An 18,801-nucleotide genomic window follows, 5' to 3' on the forward strand; every position below is an offset into this window, starting at 1 on the left:
TACTGATGACTCCAAAGCCTCAGCAGCATTTTCCTCCCCATCCGAGTTTCAGAGCTCCCAATCACATCCAGTTTTCTTTCCACTCTCTGGGAGGTGTGTCCGCGTGGACCAGTCTTCGGAGCAGTATTCCATGGAGACAGGAGGCGTTTAGAAGCCTCACAAACACGTCCTAAGGTTATCAGCTAGGCCAGGGGTGGGCAAACTTTTTGACTCGAGGGCCACAATGGGTTCTTAAACTGGACCGGAGGGCCGGAACAAAAGCATGGATGGAGTGTTTGTGTGAACTAATATAAATTCAGTAAACATCATTACATAAAAGGGTACGGTCTTTTTTTTTTTTTCAATAGTTTTATTCATTTCAAACATTTTAACAAGAAGAATGTAAACACTAATTATTATAATTTGAAACTTCAAAAAATGGAGGAATCATAGCATAATAACATACCTTATATTGAAGATGGCAAAGGCAAAATAAAATTGCCTAACAAAGGAAAGGTACAAAAGCCTTTCAAATTAAACTTAAATATAATAAAATAATTTAAAACTAAAACAAATAGAAAAAAACAAAATGTGTAAACAGTAAATTAAACATTTTCTTTAGTGCAACTTCCAAATGATGCCCGGGACGTCGATGTAGATGGCAATGTAGACTGGGTTGAAAGGTTTTTGGTCTTTAAAACATCCACTTCAGTGGGAACAGTGTTGTTGGTCTCCTTTTTAGCTAATGCTCTGATACTGTGCTCTCCAGGGGCGTGTCTCCCTCCATCACCACGATAACGTGTCTCCGCATTCCCAGGGTGATGTCGGGGGACGCGTCCGCGGGCATTACAAGGAGCCTCTGGAAGATGGAGAGGTTGTTCCTTCTACTGAATGGGGATAGAAATCCGCCCGCTCAGAAGAAGGAGCTGCGGCCGTGTTTCCCGACGTTGCCATGTTAACACTGCTGCTGGTGAAGGAGCGGAGGGGAGAGCAAGAGAACCCTCCGCTCTTTCGGCTCCGCGGGCCGGATAGAACAGCCGAACGGGCCGGATCCGGCCCGCGGGCCGTAGTTTGCCCACGGCTGCTCTAGGCTCTTTGACCTTCAGTTTCCTCGCTTTTCCTCAGCCTTCTTACGTCTAACATGGAGAGCATGTCAGTGCCCTGGCGTTGCAGAAGGAAGGATCAGAAAGGATGGATGCCACGTCCTTCACTGCAGTGGGGAATGAATGAACGGCAGTCCTGACAGTCCCTTGAATGCCTGGTAAAGTGTATTGCACCAAGTAAGTGTTCAATAAATGCCATGAAATAAAGGAATGACTTCAAAACCCAAAATGATGGGCTCTGTGTAACTTGTTTGGAAGCAGCTATTGTCCAGTCACAACAGATCTTTTTTTTTTTTTTAAATATATTTTATTGATATTTTACAGAGAGGAAGGGAGAGGGATAGAGAGTTGGAAACATCGATGAGAGAGAAACATCGATCAGCTGCCTCCTGCACACTCCCTACTGGGGATGTGCCTGCAACCAAGGTACATGCCCTTGACTGGAATCTAACCTGGGACCCTTCAGTCCGCAGGCCGACGCTCTATCCACTGAGCCAAACCAGTCAGGCTCACAACAGACCTTATTCAGTAATGTTGGTTTGCTGAAGGTGGCTACCCTGGGGGAACCACGTGGCAATTACTTGGATATTAGTCCTGGGTTCCACACTCAGATGTTTCCTGGTAAGCCTGAGACAAAAGCTGGCTCACTATTCTTTCCTCTCTCTACATAGTTTGCAAAGAGAGCAGGAGCTCAGCTCCCTTAAGGAGACAGAGATACATCAGAGTGATTACAGAAAACAAAAAAACAGGAAAAACAGAAGTGGCTGTACAAAGGGTCAGGCCTTTGAGGATGAGGGGAGAAATAAGCAGAATAGATGGAAGCAAAAGAGGATTGTACTAGAAGGAATGTATTTAATTTCTAGGTCAAGTGTATTATTAACAGTGATAAAAGAGTAAAATGTGTCCTAATGTCCTAAGTGCACAAGCTACAAAGATGTCAGGCCCGGGGTTTAACGTTCTTGTTTAATTCAACCTTTCAAACATCCACAGTGCGTCAAGAGCTATGGAGTTCCAGCTTAAGCCTATTGTATCAGACATTCTTTTTGCCTGGGAATGTGATTTGACCCAAGTTATATTTAACTCTTTGTGATAGTCAGTCGTGTTCTGACAGCCAAACGGGCTATGTTTAAGAGACACTTGGGCAGGACAAAAATACATTCAATTTCAAAAACATCTTATAAAAATAATTTCCTGGTGTCATTACATCAACATATTGAACACTTTATGCTCTACATTAATCATCATTAATCCATGAGAATATAAACTCCATAAGGGCTAGGATTTTTTTTCCTTTAATCCTGCATTCCCTCCTTCAAGATATATGAAGTAGGCACTTAAAGTTTTATTTCATCAATGATAAATCCAAAATAAAAATTAGCATATATATTAGCATATAAGAGAAAATTTACATGTATATGTAAATTCATATACATATAAACTTTTTAAATAATTTTCAAAATATTATCACGTTGGATTTCTGATTATGCAAAGAATATAAGAAGCCAAAGATCTTAAATACCAACTTTGAGGTCTTAACACATTGCTATACAAACACCTCATCACTTAATTCTTGATTGTTTCCTTGCTAATGAGGAAAATGCCGGGTCCCCCCAAAAAATAAATAAGAACATTATTTTTTGTAATGCTGTTAACAGAAATTAAAGGTGATGAGGAAAATTTTTGTTACCACCATGTACAATGTTGGAAGATATAGTTTTTATTTCTTTCCAGCGAGTACATTCCACTAGGTCTTAAATCTTGGATGGCTGATGCATGAGACTAAAATAGAATAGAATGCCATGAGGAAAAGATCAGGAAAATTCTTAACATTTGTCTTCTTATATTTTTGGTGATCATGTTGCTAACATTAAATTTCACTCTGACATTAGTGGAGAAAATTGTTTCATCAAGCTAACATTGTTACTTTTCTTTTTTCTTTTTTTAATAGCTATGTGTTTATTGCCATTTTATTATTTATATATTTTGTCTTCTTTTTAAAATATGTTGATTTTAGAGAGAGAGGAAGGAAAAGGGAGAGAGAGAGAAACATTGATGAGAGAGAAACAAAAACATCCATCTGCTGCCTACTACACGCCCCCTGACCGGAATCAAACCGGCGAGTTCTTGGTGCATGGATCGATGCTCAACCCCTGAGAAACACTAGCCAGGCTCTTATTATTATTCTTAAAGAAGACCCATGAACATTTCTCTTTTTTCAATTTTTTAAAATGTTTATTGAATTCATTGGGGTGGCATTGGTTAACAAAATGATATAGGTTTCAGGTGTACAATTTTATAGTACATCTGTATGCTGTATTGTGTGTTTATCACCCCAAATCAAGTCTTCTTTCATCACCATGTATCCCCCCGTCTACCTTCCCCCACCCCTCTTTCCCTCTGGTAATCACCACACTGTTGTGTGTGTGTGTGTGTGAGTGTTTTTTTTCTTTGTTTAATCCCCTCATCTTTTTCACCCAGTCCCCCAACCCCCACATTGTTATTTTCCAATTGTTGGTAACTCCTTTGGCATTAAATGTTCTTCGCTCTTCATCCATCCTACAAAAACATTCTTTTCAGCCTTTATTTCTTTTTCCCTGTACTAACTGCCGGGGTGGCGGGGAGCGGAGGGTGGGGGCGGGTAACAAAGATTATTTTAACTCAAATGTGTCATTTTCCAGGCTCTTGGAAGTCTTGAGGTATGACATGGAAATGACTTTCCACTTGGGCAATTTCTTATATTCAAGTGTATGTGAGTGTGTAAAGCATCTCACGTTGTAAATCACTCCTGTTCTAGTGAATCACTTTGGTGGTGTTGTTTTTAACCTCGGGTACAACATTTTTTATTTCAGCTCTTGGCACAAGCAGTATCAATCTGCAAGGTTCTTGTCTCATTTTAATTTCTTCTCTTTTTTTTTTTTTTAAATATATTTTATTGATTTTTTTACAGAGAGGAAGGAAGAGGGATAGATAGTCAGAAACATCGATGAGAGAGAAACATCGATCAGCTGCCTCTTGCACACCTCCCACTGGGGATGTGCCCGCAACCAAGGTACATGCCCCTAACCGGAATTGAACCCGGGACCCTTCAGTCCGCAGGCTGACGCTCTATCCACTGAGCCAAACTGGTTTTTTTTAATTTCTTCTCTTCATTGCTGTCTTCATTCCTTTCACTCCCTACGACTCCTTTGTTTTAATGTAGGCTGCAGATGGGTCTATGTTACTGAAAAGGAGTATTTCTTGTGCATGCCTGTGTTATTTCAATATAGAAGTTGTATTATGCTATTCCCTATTTTCACAGAGAGTGACATGGGTAGATCTTAGCTATTAGGTGAAAAATCTACCTTATTACTTTGGTTTGGTTAAATTTTTAGAACTGGTAATATTTTTTCAACCTTGCTTGTAGAATAATTGGCAAATATAATTGAATGACTTGTGTGATACACATTTGTGGGATATTTACAAAGACCAAGACAATTAGCACATACATCACCTCATATAGTTAGCTGTGTGTGTGTGGTGAGCATGCCTAAAATCTACGCTCAGCAACTTTCCAAGCGGCCAATACCACATCACTAACTATAGTCTCCATGCTGCACTATTGACCTCAGAACTCCTTATCAGTGAAAATTTACACTCTTGACTTACATCTCCCTACTTCTCCTACCCCCTCCCCCACCAGTGCCTGCCAACCACCATTTCATGTGGAATCAGCTATTTTTCAATCCCACATGTGATACCGTACAATATCGCCCTTTCTCTGCCTGGCTTCTTTCACTTTGCACAATACCCTGCAGTTTCTCCCATGTTGTCCCGAATGTCAGCATTTCCTTCTTTCTGCGGCTTAATAATGTCTCATTGTACATCCGTTATAATATCCCATTGTGTGTGTGTGCCCCGTTTTCAGGGTCCACTCGCCCAGGAGGGCTGCCTCATACCCTTGCTGTTGTGAATAACGTTGTCATGCACACGGAGCGCAGGTGTCTCTTCTGAGATTCGGATTTCATTTCCTTCGGGCAGACACCCAGGACTGGGATTGCGGGGTCATATGCTCATTCTCGCTTTTGAATTTTGAGGAACTGCCACTGCTTTCCGTCCAGCAGTGTGTAAGCGTGCCCTTTCCTCCACACCTGGGCTGTTGGTTACCCCTTCCTTTTCTAGAAGCGCATCCACAACAGCCTGCACTAAAATGGTGAGCTTCGAGTCACCTAGGGTGCCAGAAACCGATCATTGTCTCACTAACTAGAAAGGTGTGGACAAGGAACCTTGGAAGGCTGGTCAACCTTGAAGCTCTGAAAGGTCAGAGCCAACCACTCCCTATCTAATTGAGACAATGGTAGCTGAAGCAACTTCCCCACCAAATAATCAGATAATCTGCCTGTTACTGGAATTACCTGCCTACAGGCAATGGGTGTATCCCAAACCTGAATAAAAGGGATGGCAAGGCCAAAGCAAAGGGTAGTCCTCCCACTAGAGGTGGGCTTCCGCCTGGCCCCCATTTCCCAAATTAATATTTTTCTAGTCTCTTTCATTTGTGTGCGGCCTCCTCCAGAACCCGAACCCTGAACCGGAACCCTGAACCACGCGGGACGTGAAAGGGGTTCCCACACTAGGGGAAGAGGTATGACTCTGGCCAAAACGTGAAGCCAAGCAGGACAAGCCCAGAGAAATACTTGGCTCTTGCGGCTGGAGCCAGCCCAGGAGACCCGGGAGCACTGAGGCCACGGGCTCTCAGGCTCCACCTCCATGGGGAGGCGAGAGAAGCTCCAGGTGCAGACAAAGGCCCACAATGGGCTTGGAGCCTTTGCCAGCTTTTTGGAGCTGGAGGGCATCTACCGAATCGGACTTCCGAGCCACGGAAGCAATCGTGACAACGACGGTGAGGGTCCACCCAGTAGCCATTCTCCCCTTTGTCCTTCGTAACAGGACCCATTTTATTCAGGGCAACAATCTTCTCTGTTCACATACACACACACACACACACACACACACACACACACACACACACACACACACCGAAACAAAAAACTACATTGCATAGCCTCCCTGGACACTACGTATGGCCGTGTGGGACTCAGGGTGGCTGATCAAATGTACGTGGAAGTTGTTGGTTCAAAATATGCCAGGAAGGCTCTTTAAACGGCAGCCCTTGGCTCTTTCTCTTCGCCTGCCCAGAAATGGTAGCTGATGCTGGAGCTACAGCGATCCTATTAGACCACGAAATGACCTTGGGGATAGAGCCCTCATGCTAAGGATAACACAGTAGAAAAATCGGGTTCTGAGTCCCTAATGATAGACCCGCGGGATTCTTTTACAACAGAGAATAAACCATATATTTTTATGCCACCCTTAGAGTTCGGGGTCAATACATTGGAACCTAATCTTAACACTACATCAAGGTGGGTTGAGTCACTAATACTATGTAATTTGGACTGTTTGTGGCTTCTTAACACTTGGTGTACTTTTCCCTTTGACTGTTTCCTGTTATACAGAGAAGCCTTGGGGAGACGTCTCACTGGTGCGTCTATAGGCCCAGCAGGCCCCCTCCTGCAGAGGCACGGCTCTGTTTATCCCGGGGTCTGCCACCTTCCCCACTACACACGTGGCCTGGTTCCTCTTCCCAAGCCCTGGCCCTGGCTCTGGCCCTGGAGCAGCGCCGCCAGCACTGTGCTCCGCCCAGAGTCAACGGCCAGTGCCCACGTCTGGTTGGAGCCAGAGGGCGGGATGGTGGGCACCCAGGAGCAGCCCAGCGCTACCCACCCCCCCCCCCGTCGGTGTATAAACACCCCAGGGCCCGCCCCACTTAAGCAAGACAATGCTGAGACCCTGGCCCCCACTACAGTGTCCCAGGCTCCTCTGTGGGTCCAGAGCGGAGCCCTCATGGCTGAGTGCACCCCTTCATGGCTCCCTTCCCTCCCCATCTCTCTTCTCTCTCTCCTCCCCAGTGCTCCCTGCACCCCCCACCCCCGCAATGAACCACCTGCATTCCAATTCCGTCCTCAGGGTCTCTTCTGGGGACCAAACCCAACGGGTTCTCTCAGCAAAAAAAGATTTCACCCAAAGGCTGTTGGAAGCTCCAAGAATTGAAAGGAGTGGGGGCTCCCAACCAGGCCACGGGGCTCAGGAGGGCCAGGCCTGGCCAGGACCTGCAGCGGGCAGGGCCAGTCCACGTGTGGCCGGAGCCCTCGGGGAAGAGCCGAAGGCTGAGAGCCACGTCCAGTTTGCAGAGCTCCAGTCAGGGCCCGAGGACGGGTGCAGGTTGGAAAAGAGAAGGGGAGCCCTTTGTCTTCTGGGGCGCTGCCCCCTGCCAGACTTGGCCCATAAGCTGGGCGCTCACAAAGCAGGGCTGGACGCTCAAAAGACCAAAACACAGAAACACACACATGTCCACTCCGAGCAGAAGAAGACCGATTTTTGCTTCACGTCTATTTCATGTTATTCCCCAGGGACATGAATAGGGTGTGACACCACGGGCTGTTTCCTGCTGTTACCATCAAAACGACAGACCCCTGCCGGCCCTCTGCTTGTTCAAATGTCCCTGGCATTGGAGTTCCATGGGAGACCAAATGTCATGTTCCTCCCCAGATACTGGAGGGTTTTTTTAGGTATAACTTTTTAAGTTAATCTCTGCCTTTGTAAACTCCCCTGTGATCTTTCTGCAGGCGCAAAATAGTTCATCTCTGACACGAGACACTCTTTTCCCCCAACTTCCTTGATGGTGTTTACCAATCACATCTCATTTTGTCTTCAGCTTTCCTAACCCTGCAAGACCGTGCGGCCACAGCACTGAGGTCCAAGGTGTCGACATAAGACAAGTGTAACCCTGTAGAGAACTGTTAGGAGCTTATTGGCAGCTGCCGGGAAACGAAATCTCCAGGAACTGAGAAAACGCTCCAGGACCTCCAGGACGGGCGGTTTGCAGCGGAGCTGACACATCAGAATCAGGGCAGGAGGTGGGAGGAGGGTCCAGGAAGTCCTTGGTGGTAGGTTCAGGGGGCGGGAGAAAGCAAAGTGGGGCAGTGTCTGAGGCTAGAGTAAAGGACCGTTAACAATGCACATTGAGCCAAAACCGGTTTGGCTCAGTGGATAGAGCGTCAGCCTGCGGACTGAAAGGTCCCAGGTTCCATTCCGGTCAAGGGCATGTACCTTGGTTGCGGGCACATCCCCAGTAGGAGGTGTGCAGGAGGCAGCTGATCGACGTTTCTCTCTCATCGTTTCTCTCTCATCGATGTTTCTGACTATCTATCCCTCTTCCTTCCTCTCTGTAAAAAATCAATAAAATACATTTTTTTAAAAAAACAAAAACAAAACAAAAAACAATGCACATTGACAGCACACGGAGGTGGCATTTCCGGGAGCCGGGTACCAATGAGGGTTTCTGTGGGCTTGTGCTTGGTGCGTGGCTGTGCCCTGAGAGGTCCGGACAAGGAGGCTGCTCTGACATTTCAAAGGCATGTTCTCTCCTCTCGGTGCAAAAGGACAACAGACAGGCTCCCTGAAGGTAAAGGCTGACCTTGGTGAGAGCAGCTGCAGGCCCAGGCGGTGACTACCCCCAGGACCTGCTTCCCGTTGGGAATGTTAATGTTCAGACCATCCTATGGGGTTACTCTGGGTCTCTGAGTTTGTAAGGCCCGCCCTGCAGGCCTCCCCTCAGCCGGTCGGGTTTAGTATGCGGCCCCTCTTCGGTCCCAGAGGCAATGAAGCATAATAACAGGAAGGGCTTCCCCAGCACCGCTCTAAGAGTAAGGCTACGTGATCTGCGTGCATTGTCTCACCAATCCCCACCGTCGCTCCAAGTCCGGATTCTCGTCGGCTCTGTTTTAGAGATGATGGAACTGGGCTTTCAACGAATGGAGTAATTTGTCTGCATCCACCCTGGTCATAGGTGACAGGGCTGGGATCTGAACCCAGCTGTTTATTTTTTTAAAAAAATATATATTTTATTAATTTTTTACAGAGGAAGAGAGAGGAAAGGGATAGAGAGCTAGAAACATCGATGAGAGAGAAACATTGATCAGTTGCCTCCTGCACACCTCCTACTGGGGATGTGCCCGCAACCAAGGTACATGCCCTTGACCGGAATCGAACCTGGGACCTTTTAGTCCGCAGGCCGACGCTCTATCCACTGAGCCAAACTGGTTTCGGCTGAACCCAGCTGTTTAACCCTATAGCCCATAGTCCTAAGAAGCATTCCCCGGGCAGAACAAGGGGTCTGGAGTCTACCAGAATGAGGATTGACGTTGCCCAAGTCAACTGTCACTCCCATATCAGAGAGCAATGCTGAGCCCCCATCTGCCAACCCAAATGGTGGGACCCCCGACTCTGTAACTGCGCTGGACACGAGCTGCCCTCCTTGCTTTGAGGGATAATTGTCAAAGAGTTTTCCCTTTTAGCCATTCATCTTTTTTTTTTCATTTCTTTATTATAAAATGTAAGTACATGTGTCTATATTTTGACACATCAAAAGGATTAGGTAGTGCTAATAAATTAAGAGGCAAAGTCTCCACGGGGGGTGGGAGGGGACAGGAGGGTTCCGTTTGATGACCTAAAGATGGGCTTGGAATAGTCATGGAGAGGACCCTGAGTAAATTATGAACGTTAGAGTTTTAGAATGGGAATATTCGGCCATCCAGTCCTTGCATGTCAGGGATGGAGGCCCTGGGAAGCTAAGTCAGGGCCCACTGCCACCAGATGGAACCAAGCAAACCAAGATCAAGGCACCGTGACTCTGTCATTCCTCGCCACCATGCAGGTTACTGGGTTATAACACATGATGCTAAGAACTTTGTGGGGTTTGCTCAAGCCTGAAGTGTGTAGAGGTGCTACTCAATGACCATTTAATGTTTGACTTAACTTTCTAAATTCAGCACTTTATCAAGTGTCTTTTTTTTTTTAATCTACCACACTTACTTTGCAGGGGGGAAGACATTTTTACTCTGCACTTAACCCCGTGGTTCTATTTCTATTCGATTTGACCTCTAGGGATGGATCCCTCATTTTCTTAGAACCCCTTTCCTAGTCTCGTGAGCAGCAGCTTCTGTTTCTCAGCGGGGGTCATTTTGAAGCAGCCAGGGTCATGCGCATCGAACGGACACTGTGGATGACACATCGGTCACATGTCCAGTTACTGGGCTTGGGGGCAAGAGTCACATTGTGTAAAATTTACATTTGGGGAGTGTAGACATAGTCCAGTGGTCGGCAAACTGCGACTCGCGAGCCGCGGTTTGCCGCTCTGTTGACTAATGAGTTTGCAGACCACTGACCTAGACTCTTGATTCCAATAATTACAGGCTGTTGTTGTTCCTTGTGATTAAGCCCCTATCCCAGTGGTCGGCAAACTCATTAGTCAACAGAGTGGCAAACCGCGGCTCGCGAGCCACAGTTTGCCGACCACTGACATAGTCCATCACATAAAATCCAGGGGGCTCTTGTTTCTATTCAAAGATGATGAAGCAGAATAATGGGTTGGTTTATTCTTCTTTTGAACAAGGAAAAAAACTTGAAAATCCAGTTTAAAAAAAAAAAGAAAAAACAAATTGCAACAGGCAAAGAATATTCGGTATTATCGGAGGGAGTGAGGGGGGGGTGTCCACAGCCTCGGGCCTCGGAGGCGCACGCCCTGTGTGGATGCTGTCAAGAACTGGGCACGTGCTGGGCATGCGCACAGAACTGGGACCCGGGAGCCCTAGCTGGTTTGGCTCAGTGGATAGAGCGCCGGCCTGTGGACTGAGGCAGGTCCTGGGTTCGATTCTGGTCAAGGGCACATGCCCAGGTTGCGGGTTAGATTCCCCAATGTGGGGAGTGCAGGAAGCAGCTGATCAATGATTCTCTCTCATCAGTGATGTTTCTATCTCTCTCCCTCTCCTTTCCTTTCTGAAATCAATTTTTTTTTTAATTTTTTTGAAAAAAAAACAAAACAGAATTGGGACCGGGTCAGCTGTGGAATGCTTGTGGCCAGGAGAGACGGGCTTTTTTCATCAGGAATGGTGAGGTGACAGACAGGCAACTCCTTTGAAAGAAGAGTTTATTACTTACATTTCCTACGAGAAGGGGCAGGCCCTCCTCGCAGGGCCACGTGGGGAGCACCGTGGTCCCTCATCAGGAGGCAGAGGAGCAAAGGAAGAAGGATGGCCAGAGCCTTCTCTGTGGATTCGGAGGGACAGGGGATGGCAGACCAGTTGGAGCAAGTTCAAGATGGAATGCTTGAGTAATTCGGTGAGACTGTGAGCTGTAGGCACGCTCTCCAGGGGTCTGGTGCCTGAGGTCCGGCAGGGGATCTCGGTTGGTTGTGTGAGATTAACGAGGGCTGTGGATTGGCTGGTGTGCGTGTGTGAGATTAACGAGGGCTGTGGATTGGCTGGTGTGCGTGTGTGAGATTGACGAGGGCTGTGGATTGGCTGGTGTGCGTGTGTGAGATTGACGAGGGCTGTGGATTGGCTGGTTTGCGATGAAAGGTGTGCTCACAGGGGAGTCGCTGGCTATCTCTAGGAAGCAGCTGGCTATCTCTGTGAAGGGGCGGTCTCTCCCCACCCAGCAAGGCCCCTGAGACGTCAAAGCATTATAAAACATACAAAGTGAACAGCATGATAAATACAGAAGATAACCATTACACAAGTTGTTTTCAGTTTAGGCAGTTAACCAAAAATAAAATGTGTTGATCAGCAAAACCTGTCACAATTGCTAGAAACTAAAAACAGTGTTGCTGAAGAGTAAGCAGTAAGATGGGAAGTGTTCAACATACATGAAAAATGTAAGTTACAAAATCCCATGTTCTATATGATCTGCTTCTCTGAAGAAAACGGAAAGTTATTTACAAGCATAAAAAGGAGAGACTGGGAAGATAGGCCCAAGATGAGGTCCACAGTCATATGGCTTGTGAGGTTATAGGTGATTTCTTTTCTTCTTACTCCTTATTTGTATTCTTAACATTTCTATAATAAGCAAGTATTGTTTTATAAAACTGAGAAAATAAAAATATTCATGTTTATAATGCTGGAGTTTCTTTTCCCAAAGAAATGTTCTCCTACTGTTGGTTCTGCTGGGTCATAAGACCCCAGTCACAGGGCAGCTGGGAGGACCATTTCTTACCGCAGGCCCCATTCAAACCCGCACCCTCTGGGTTGCCCGGTAAACGAGCGATAGCAGCATGCCCAACTGGGGTACCTATGCCTCCAAGACTCAAACAGGCTCACTGAGCTGTGTACCTCCCTCTCAGCGGTGAGCAAGGCAAGATACAATCACCTGTCTCTCCCTTTAGAAGGAATATCCCCAAATGCCCAGATCACTGGACTCTAGAAACTAGCCGAGATGGCAAAGCCCTAACCTTTCTTGGGGCTTATCTTCCGTCTGCAGCATACACGTGCCTTGCTGGGGATCACGGCGTTCGCTGCTTCCTAACCAGGTCCCACTAGCACACTCCCCGCAACAGTGGGACATCAAGAGGATCACTAGTCCTCCAAGCCGTCATTCCCCATTCACCTCTGAGAGAGCTGAGCTCAGAGAGCTTACGAAGCATGCTCACGGTTACACACGGCGCTAAGTGAGAGAACCAGCTCTCTCCGACTCGAAAGACGCTACTCCCCACAGCATCTATAATAATAAAAGCATAATATGCTAATTAGACCAAATGTTCTTCCTTCCAGACAAAGCCGCAGGGCAGGGACCGAGTCAGAGGCAGGTAGGGGCCGGGGTCAAGGCCCTTGCATGAATTTCGTGCATCGGGCCTCTAGTCTTTCAATAATTGTTTCTAGAACAAATAGCCGGACAAGGAGCCCCAATAAATCCTGCACATGTGACTTTACTTCCACATTGTTTTGTTGACTCCAAACAAAATTTCCTGGCTTCACTCTATGACTCCATCAATGGTTGCATGTAACAAAAATCAAGTCTGGCTAAATTAACCAAAAATAAAGGGATTTGTGGAGGGGTGGGGGAGAGATTAACCAAAGAACTTGTATGCATATATGCATAACGCATGGATACAGACAATAGTGTGGGGAAGGCCTGGGGGAGGAGAAGGTCAATGGGGGAAAGAGGGTGGCATCTGTAATACTTTCAACAATAAAGATGAATTAATTAAATATAAACATGGATATATATAAAAGGTTAATATGCTAAGTGTCCCTCTGACCGGTCGCTACGATGTACACTGACCACCAGCGGGCAGGCTCTCAACGCAGGAGCTGCCGAGCTGCAGTGACTTGGCAGCAGCGGTTCTCGGGTGACGCACCCCGAAACCAGAGAGGAGGGAGCTCAGTTCCTCGCGGGGCTGCACGATTCCACCTTCAGCTGTGAGTTATGTTGTTGCTGGGGCACTGCCGGCCCCGAATCTGGTTTATTACACACTTGCATTTGCGTTCCACACCCTGTAGACAGCAACTTTGCAGAGTGCCCTCTCGCACTCCGGGACCCCTCGGAGGATGTCAGAGAGCCAGTTTTGGCCATGCTGAGGGACCCCACCTGCTGGAAGGACCCCGCTCACTCTGCAGACGCCCGTTGAGCCACTGTGCCACCCCAGGTGCGACCAGCCAGGGAGAAACCACGGGAGTTGGCTCCAGGGCATGTCTGGCCCATCTTGCCCAGTCACACCCCGCCGGCCACCTTCTAATTAATTTCTTTCCGACGTGCACAAACCCATGCACCGGGTCACTAGTAAACAAAGAAAGGGATTCTTTGAAAGATAAGGATTAGCCCATGGAACTAAAGCAACCGCTGGTGAGCTGTTGAGAAAGGCAGAACGCAGGTAAAACTGGGAGTCAAGACGCAGGAAGGCGTAGGCGGGCTCTTGGGGCCTCCACCCTGGGATGAATCAGCCGCCACTATTTCCGGTCCTTGGGTCACTGCTTCCAGCCTCACATTCCAGCACGTCTGAGTGACATCATCCGGACCCCTGTGGAGCCCGAGGCCAGGGATGAGCGTGCAGAGGTGCGGGGCACCGTGATAGGCCGCTCCGCCAGGACTGCGTTCCGGAAAGGAGAACGCAGGGACAGGGACCAAAAGGGGGCCTCAGGGTGCCCCACCCCAAACGCCAGCTACCACGCTGGTGGCGCACCGTGACCGTCGCTGCAGGAGAAAGAGTCCCACCTTCGGCAGCAAAGACATGCACTCCCTCCCGGCACTTCCTGGAGAAACGTCCAAACCACTTAGGGCGCTGCTTCTTAAAAGGATCGCTTGCCACTTAGAGCAAATAAAAGCGGTTGCAGGGAAAGCTCTCACAAGCCCTCCGGTGTTATCTCAAATTACTTTTGACGGCGGCAGCGTTACTTAGAGGCGCACAACCATAAAATTAGGGAGATAAAAATCTCCCCACGCACAGCACTTGTCAAATGATAAAGCCACACTGGGTTGTAAAATTCAAACAAAACGACAAAAGCAATAGAATTCCAATTACTCAGGGAACTTGGACTTGGCGGGCGTGTTTCCGGGCCGGGGCTGCTGCTCCCGCCGTGCACGTGGCCCTGCCCGGGCGCGGAGCCTGCGTGGCGGGGCTGCGGCCAGCCTTCTGTGGACTCCGTCCTCCCGCCGCTTTGTCCCGTCAGTCCCCCGGGGACCTTGGGACAGAGGGCCAGGTCATGGCTGGGGCAAGCTGAACTAACTGCACAATTCAAAATGGTCGATAGATGGCTGATCCCCGAAAAATGTTTAGCTGTTTCTGCATCCCTGGTCACTTGGAAATGTCAGCTTTTACCGATCCTATAAGAGGAAACTTGGAAGACGTTAGAAATCCTTTCCACGATGCCCCTTTCCCGCAGAAAGTGTTGGGCCTGCGAGGGTGTCCATTCTCGGGCGGGACGTGAGCGCACTGGTGAGCATCGTGGGAGGGGGGTAACGGGTGGGCCTTACCACCAGCCGGGTCCAGGGCTGAACACAGGCTTTGCCATTTACAGACGGTGGTAAAGCAAATAAGACGGAGCTACAGGCGTTAGAGGATTCGGTTTCTTTCCCGGCCAAGTCACTCTGTCATCTTGGCAAGTCATACGACCTCGTCAGCCCTCCATGTCTCCCAGTGAAAGGGAAGGTGTGAGTGGTTCTCCACGGAATAGTCCTTTCGCCCACCCCAGGGACTGTGGGAAACGTGCGGCTGTCTTTGTGCTAAATGCCCTGTAGCGGGGAGGACGGTCCCATAAACACAGAATTGTGTCCATCCGGAAACCAACTGAGCTGCCGTGGAACTGGCCTGGGCCACCTGAGGTGCTCTCCACTGGGACATTTTATCTTTTATTTTGTGTCGTTATTTTTTTTTGTTGTTTACAGTTCTGCTGGAAACACAGATAATTAACTGCTGTGAGCCAGCAAGACGACACCAGCATGTTTCTCGAAATAAAAGCTGTGGAGAAAGAAGTGGCTTATTTTTTTTTTTAATATATTTTATTGATTTTTTACAGAGAGGAAGGGAGAAGGAGAGAGAATTGGAAACATCGATGAGAGAGAAACATCGATCAGCTGCCTCCTGCACACCTCCCACTGGGGATGTGCCCGCAACCAAGGTACATGCCCTTGACCGGAATCGAACCTGGGACCCTTCAGTCCGCAGGCCGACGCTCAATCCACTGAGCCAAACCGGTTAGGGCAAGAAATGGCTTGTTTGATTGGAGTAAAGGGCCCCAGGCCAGTCCATGGTGTGTGAGGGAGAAGCTGCCCCGGAAGGAGTTCCTCGGTAGCTCACTATGGAAAGGAAAGGACACACATATTTTAAAATATATTTTTATTTGAGAGAAAGCGAGAGGGAGGGAGAGACAGAGACATCAATGAAGAGAGAGAATCATCGATCGGCTGCCTCCTGCACACCCCACACTGGGGGTCGAGCCCACAACCGGGCATGTGCCCCGACCGGGAATTGAACCGTGACCTCCGGGTTCACAGGTCAACGCTCAACCCCTGAGCCACACCGGCCGGACAAGGGAACACATTTAATGAGCACAGTTGTCCCACTGAATCCACAGCAGCCCTGTGTGTTAGGGGCTGTTCTCTGCGTTTTGCAGAGATGAAATTTACCCACAACTCCAAGGATTTTTCTTCTAGTCTAGGTGAGTTAAATTGTGTGTGTATGTGTGTGAGTTTCCAAAATCATGGAAGAGAAACATGGAGCATCAGTTGAAATCCTGCCCCTTGTCCCGGAGTCCTGCCCCTCTGCCTTTGGGGCCCAGGCCCAGGGCACCCACAGCCGCAGGAGGCTTCTGAGCCTCGGAGTGCCAACCTCAGGCCTCACTGGCCCCGCCTCAGAGGACAAAGGGTGCTCTTCCCCCTCCGCCAGTGCTCCCACCTCCTTCCCCAGGACTGACCGCTTCCAGGACAGCTGGTGCTCAGACTGTCTGTTCCTCTGGGGCAAACTCCAGCCTCCCCCCTCCCGGACTCCGGTATTGTTCCTTCGCCCCGAAAGACGTCAGCACACATTGCTCTCAAGTGCGTTTGCCAAGCGGGCTATTCAATCTTTAGTAACGCCATGTGGGAGCAGCCTTAATCGCAGGCAGGCCCTCTGCTCCCAGCACAGCTCCTGGCAAGGTCTCCCCCGGCTGAAGAAAGAGGAGATTGTGGCCTGTGTGTTGCCAGATGCTTTGGGGTCTCCGCTCCTGATCGGGGAGCAGAGCGCACAGCAGTGACATGCACAGCGCGGCCGCCTGCACCCGAGGAAGCGAGGCAGCCAGGCCGCTCTGCCACCTGCGGCCCTGCTGCGCCCGTCACCGCCCCTGGGCTCAGCGCCCCGCAGAAGAGGCCTGTGCTCCCCGCTTCCTCACCGAGGCCTGTCCTGACCAGCCCCCAGCACCAAGCAACAGCCTGCTGGGGGAATCGGGACATCGGAAGCCTGGAGGCTGAAAATGGCTGTTTTCCGAGTCTCAGCTCTTCAAGTGGCCCAACCTGTGGAGCATACTTTCCATCCCGCCGCTTCCCCTGCAGACAGGCACCGACTGCCTGCCGCGGGCCCGGGCGATGCCAGTCATGTGCACACAGAGGATCCCAGGAAAGCTCTGGGCCAGGGCTGATGCCAGTCATGTGCACACAGAATTCCCAGGAAAGCTCCAGGCCGATGCCACTCATGTGCACACAGAGGATCCCAGGAAAGCTCTGGGCCAGGGCTGATGCCAGTCATGTGCACACAGAAATCCCAGGAAAGCTCCGGGCCGGGGGCGATGCCAGTCATGTGCACACAGAGGATCCCAGGAAAGCTCCGGGCCAGGGGCGATGCCAGTCCTGTGCACACAGAAATCCCAGGAAAGCTCCGGGCCGGGGCCAATGCCAGTCCTGTGCACACAGAGGATCCCAGGAAAGCTCCGGGCCGGGGCCAATGCCAGTCATGTGCACACAGAATTCCCAGGAAAGCTCCGGGCCGGGGGCGATGCCAGTCCTGTGCACACAGAATTCCCAGGAAAGCTCCAGGCCAGGGGCGATGCCAGTCATGTGCACACAGAATTCCCAGGAAAGCCCCGGGCCAGGGGCGATGCCAGTCATGTGCACACAGAATTCCCAGGAAAGCTCCGGGCCAGGGGCAATGCCAGTCATGTGCACACAGAATTCCCAGGAAAGCCCCGGGCCGGGGGCAATGCCAGTCATGTGCACACAGAGAATCGCAGGAAAGCTCCGGGCCAGGGGCAATGCCAGTCATGTGCACACAGAGAATCGCAGGAAAGCTCCAGGCCGGGGTCAATGCCAATCATGTGCACACAGAGGATCCCAGGAAAGCTCCGGGCCGGGGGCAATGCCAGTCATGTGCACACAGAGAATCGCAGGAAAGCTCCGGGCCGGGGGCAATGCCAGTCCTGTGCACACAGAATTCCCAGGAAAGCTCCGGGCCGGGGGCAATGCCAGTCATGTGCACACAGAGGATCCCAGGAAAGCTCCGGGCCGGGGGCGATGCCAGTCATGTGCACACAGAATTCCCAGGAAAGCTCGGGCCAGGGGAGATGCCAGTCCTGTGCACACAGAGGATCCCAGGAAAGCTCCGGGTCCCGAGGGAGCATGCAGAGCATCCGCAGCCCCTGGCAAAGGCACCTGTGCTGCCGCGCACCTACCTCCTCGGTGCCGGGAATTTTGATCCGGGAAACCCACATAACTCCTGCGAGCATATTTAGAAAAGGAAGAGGGGTGGAAGTGGGGTGGTAGGAAATAGAGCCTGAAGGTAAACCATCGTGCGTTTTCTGCACGAAGCCTGCGGGAGGTGAGGAAGCCGAGAGGCGGGGCTGCAGGAGGAAGGGACTGAGCTGCCCCTGAGAGCTGGCCGCCAGGGCTGAGCAGAGACCGGAGCCCCGGGGAGGCCAACAAGGGAGCACGTTCTGAAAAAGCTATTTTTGTAAATGGCTCCACACTTATGCAGTGAGGTTAGGGTTAGGGGCTGTTCGTTATTCAAAAGTACATGTAGCCCAGCCGGAGTGCTCAGTGGTTGAACGTCAGTCTATGAACATATCGTATCTAATAAAAGAGTAATATGCAAATTGACCTTACCTCCGCTACACCCACAAGCCACGTCCACCAGCCAATCAGGAGAAAGTATGCAAATTAACCCAACCAAGATGGCTGTGGCCATGGAGAGAGCAGGAGGCTTGGGTTTCCTCGGCAATGGAGGAAGCCAAGCTTTCTGCCTGCCCTGGTCTGCCTTGGCCTCCACTTAAGGCTACAAAGTTTCAATTATAGAAGATACATAAATCCCAACAGAATTGGCTGCGGCCACTAAGCGAGCCAGAGGCTTGGCTCCACTCAAGACTACACAATTGTAGAAGATAAATAAATC

This window comes from Plecotus auritus (assembly GCF_963455305.1).
Source record: "Plecotus auritus genome assembly, chromosome: 7".
NCBI classification, from domain to species: Eukaryota; Metazoa; Chordata; class Mammalia; order Chiroptera; family Vespertilionidae; genus Plecotus; species Plecotus auritus.